This window comes from Ornithorhynchus anatinus, chromosome 7 (genome assembly GCF_004115215.2).
Source record: "Ornithorhynchus anatinus isolate Pmale09 chromosome 7, mOrnAna1.pri.v4, whole genome shotgun sequence".
In the NCBI taxonomy this organism is placed as follows: domain Eukaryota; kingdom Metazoa; phylum Chordata; class Mammalia; order Monotremata; family Ornithorhynchidae; genus Ornithorhynchus; species Ornithorhynchus anatinus.
Genome location: NC_041734.1, coordinates 49,612,157 through 49,617,231, shown reverse-complemented (window position 1 = coordinate 49,617,231; position 5,075 = coordinate 49,612,157).

Below are 5,075 nucleotides of genomic sequence, written 5' to 3'. Positions count from 1 at the left end.
AGAGCAGGGGCTTTGGAGTCAGAGGTCATGGGTTCGAATCCCGGCTCTGCCACTTGTCAGCTGGGTGACCGTGGGCAAGTCACTTCACTTCTCTGTGCCTCAGTTACCTCATCTGTAAAATGGGAATTAAGACTGTGAGCCCCACGTGGGACAACCTGATTCCCCTGTGTCTACCCCAGCGCTTAGAACAGTGCTCTGCACATAGTAAGCGTTTTACAAATACCAACATTATTATTATTATTATCATTATCATTAATGGAGCTCGAGGTGATTCGCTTACCTTCTCGAAATTTGTTTTTTCCAATAGGTAAAATAAGAATAATGGTATTTTCTCTGAACCAATCTCACGGCAGTGTTATGAGGGTTAATTAGAGAATGACCATAAGATTCATTAAGCTCTTTGGAGATGGGCATTACAGAAGATGTTACTATCTTAGCACTAACAGAATCACAGCTAGTGTGGTGGAGTCTCAGCAAAGCCGCAGGATTTTCTAGATCAGCAGCAGAAGTTTGGAGCACCGGAAGTACTGTTAAAAAGTGTAATCTGATGGCCTTTTTTGTTCTGCAGCTTCCAAGCCATTACTCCTGAGTGCTCACTCTTAAAAACTGCTTTTGAAATTATCATCTGTCCTTTCTTAGAGCAGAGGCATGAATCAGGGCATTAAAAAAAAAAAACAGGATGGCATTTCGGTCCGTTTTTAGCTGGTCTCTCCTAATCTGACCCCCCGTCTGGCATTCTGGGTGGCGAGAGGGAGGTAGCTGGAGAGGGGGAGTCTGGTACTCTTCAGTATGAACAGTGTCCCCCCCTAATATAAAATCAAAGAGTATAGAGGCAATCAGAAATATTAAAAACGTAGCAATAACACTATCCAATAAAATGGCTATTTTTTACAATACTTTATTTATCGAGCGCTTACTGTGTGCTTGGGAGATTGCGACTATCGACACAATTCCCTGCCCACAACGAGCTTACAGTCAAGACAGAGCAGCACACAGGGACTCCCTTGACTCGATCAGGCTTTCTGCCTCGCTCTCTGGAGCAGAATTGCAGTACATCAATCAATTAATCAATCCATCAGTGGTATTTATTGAGTGCTTACCGTGTGCTAAGAGCGTGGGAGCGGACAAGATGACGGAGTTGGTGGGCATATTTACTTCAGGACTTTCTTAAGGATCCATCACGTGCCCCTGCTTTAGAACAAAATCATCTCCCGCCTAACCGTAGCAGAAGAGTAAATAACAGCCGCAATCAAGGAAACGCAACTATCCTATGGCAGGCTCTTGGGATGTAAGTCCGGCTGAGTGGTAAGGGATATTGGAAACTCCCAAGCTTTCCTCCCTGATCTACAGCAGCCCGGCTGGCTGAGAGAAGGGAAACAACTTAATTAAAACATTAATAAGCTTCCTATTGCCAGCTATCTTCCAGAACATGGACTATATCAATCACTCGATCTTCATTTAGAGAAGTGCCCTTCTTCGCCCCCTCGGCTCACATCTAAAAGCTTAAACGCGATCTCTTAAATCTTTCAAATGTCAGGCGTAATTAGGAAGCCCGGCGATTGAAAAGTGGTTAAGGTCCCAGTAAAATTATCTTGCTTGTGACCTGATGGGATAAGCATTTTTTTCGCTCTCCTCCTCTTTTCACTATCCGGCTCTCCTCCCCCTCACCCAGCCTCTCCAACGCTCATGGATACATTCACCACAATCCCCAGAATAAGCCTCCCTTAGGTAGGCGCTGCCCTGAAAACATTACTAGGACATTCACATTTTCAGTCCTGAACTGAATGAAATTAGCATTTCTGAAACCTTTCCTCTGTACACAGTGTTCTCTGAATGCTAACCAGCAATCTAATTTACAAAGAAAAGATATGAAATGTTTTCTGATTTTTATTTATTAACGTGCCAGTTTCCATATTCGTAGACAATGAAATATTCATATCTTCCATAGGCCCCGAAGATTGGCCGTTGCCAATGCATTATTTATCACCATCGTGTTTGTGCTTTGCCAACGACTCAGGAAACCTGATTTCAGCTTGGTCTGAATGTGACACTGATGCTGGTTGAGGATGTCTTGCTTCCGCTGAGCTGCTCCACAAAATACCAACATACCTGATAGGAAAAAAATGTATCGGAGGTTTGTAGAATCATCTCTATTGCTAAAGAACCTTGAGTTCAACCAAACTGCCACCTGGATCCTTTCGCCATATCCTTCCTTTCTGCTTCAAAACCCTTCAGAACTCTCCTTCAAGCTCACAGCGCTTATGTACATGTATTTAAATTATGTTATAGATTACTTATATTAATATCCGTGTCCCACTTTAGACTGTAACCTCCTTAAGGGCAGGGAAAATGTCTGGTAATTCTGTTGTATTTTACTCTCAAGCGCCTAGTACAGTGCTCTGCGTATACTAAGTGCTCAATAAATACCACTGCTCAAAACTCACCAACATATCCAGCCTTCCCTGACCATTCCCTGCTTCTCAAGCACACCAATCTCCACAGGCTCCTCAACACTTATGAAGGGTCTTTTTTTTCATTCATTCATTCAGTCAATCGTATTTACTGGGCACTTACTGTGTGCAGAGCACTGTGCTAAGCACTTGGAAAGTACAATTTGGCAACAAATAGAGACAATCCCTACCCAACAACGGGTCTTTTTGTTTTGTATGGTTTTGTTCTCCTTATTAAACTCTAAAATCCAAGGATCTTGAAAAGCAGCATGGCCTGTTGGATAGAGTACAGGCTTGGGAATCAGAGAACCTGCCCTGTTGTATGACCTTGGGCATGTCACTTAACCGCTACATGTCTCAGTTTCCTCAACTGTAAAATAGAGAGTCAGTACCTGTTCTTCTTCCTTCTCAGATTGTGAGCCCCATCTGGAGCAGGTACCGCGTTCAATCTGAATAACTTTTCTCCACTGCAGGGCTTAGAACAGTGCTTGACACATAGTAAGTCACACTAAGCACTTTACAAACACCATGATTATTATCTTCTCTCATTAGCCTCTTGTAATTCTCCCTCACGTGTAGTTCAATTCCTCGTACAGAGGTCTTCTTCAGAAATGGTTCTTTTCGTAGGCTAAAGTTAAATTGAGAAGAACCGTGGCTTAGTGGATCGAGCAACGGGCCTGGGAGTCAGAAGGACCGGGTTCTAATCCCTGCTCTGCCGTATGTCTGCTGTGTGACCTTGAGCAAGTCAGTTAGCTTCTCTGGGCCTCAGTTACCTCATCTGTAAAATGGGGATAAGAGTGTGAGCCCCATGTGGGACAGGGACTCTGTCCAGCCTGATTAACTTGTATCTACCCCAGTGATTAGACTAGCGCACAGCACATAGTAAACACTTAACAGGTACCATATTTATTACCAGTTGAGAAGAAACTGCATTAATTGGGCAGGGAACTTGTCTTTCAACTCTGTTATACTGTATTCATTCACTCGATCATATTATTAAGCACTTACTGTGTGCAGAGCACTGCACGAAGCACTTGGGAAAGTACAGTACAACAATAAACGGTGACAATCCCCGCCCACAACGAGCTCACAGTCTTTACTCTCCAAGGCACTTAGTACAGTACTCTGGACTCCGTAAAAAGCTGAAAAAACATGACCGATTCATTCATCTAGCTGATAGCACTGTACTGTACTCTCCCTAGCGCTTAAAACAGTGCTCCCCACAGAGTAAGCTCTCGATAAATACTACTGAATGAATGAATTTTGAGGAGGTCCTCCAAATAAAGGAAAGTTTTTCTGCCCCAGTATAATCAGAGGAAGGCTGTGGGATTTACAGCCCAGGATTAGTCTAGAGATCCAACAGTGAACCTCTCAAAGAGAATTGTCTAAGATAACGGCATGAAGCTGTCCCAAAGTGAAAGTATGAGAGCATCTTTATGGGAATTGCAAGGCTCAGTGCCACAGAATGAATGGGAGGAGCAGCAGCTGCAAATGGCAAGGAGAAGAAGAAATGATTTCACCCACCGGGTTGGCACAGAAATGAGGAAATACAACATTTAAACCGAGTGACGGATGATCTTTGTGTAGGGATCGGCCACTCAGGCTTACTAGGCTGGAGATAATGGGGAAGTGATGGGGTGGTGTCGTAGCCGGTTCTTCCTGGCAGTGGCCCACTTATGGCACCCTGAATCCACACCAGGAGTTCTGGGAATCTCCAACAGGACAGCAGAGATGGGGAAGGGTCCAGAAAGGCTGGATTGACTCCCAAATTCTTACTGATAATGGAAAGGGGAATGGGAATGAGGACCTTGAAGATCGGAAGCTCCTCTGTTTCCTTCCACCACGTTGCTTTAACTACGTCAGACTATTTGTATTAATTGTCGGTCTCCCCCTGTAGTCTGTAAACTCACTGTAGGCAGGGACTCAGTTATACTCTTGTACTTTACTGTCCCAAATGCTTAGTACGGTGTTCTGCCTACAGTAAGCGCTCAATAAATACAATTCACTGACTGACTGACTTGGTTCCAGCGGGCAAGGTAGCCACCAGAGCCAGGCACAGCTAACCCATCCTACTCAGGGTTCCAATATCTCCAGGAGATGAGGCAGCCCTTGTCCCTGAGAATACCCCTAGGATACCTGCAGTTATTAGTAATCCTCTGAACAGTTGTTGTCGGTTTTAATAACTATTTTGCTTCTCATCAAAAGCATTTATTAGCTCCCACTGAGTGCTTAGATATGCGAAATACTAAGATACCTGTTCCCTGACCTCAAAGACCTTACATGATAATATCACTAAGGGTTTTGTCTCCCTGAGCAAGAAAAAGCTTTTGTTTTAATTAACTGGGAATTTGTTCCCACCTTCCGCTCTGCTGAATTCCGACAACATGCTGGGTGCAAAATAGAGAAACGTTTGGCTCTCTTGGTCATTGATTATCTTCTTGGGCTCTAAGATGTCATAATTGGAAGAAGATTGATGCTCAGGTCATTTGGAAAGCATAGCAACTGCTTTTCTTTTCTCTTCATTTCTTCTTTACGTTGGAGCTAAGAAGAGTACTGATGAGAGTAAGAAAATCCAACATTCCAACTCATGGTGTTTTATGTCTTCTACCCAAAAGAAGTTGCCAA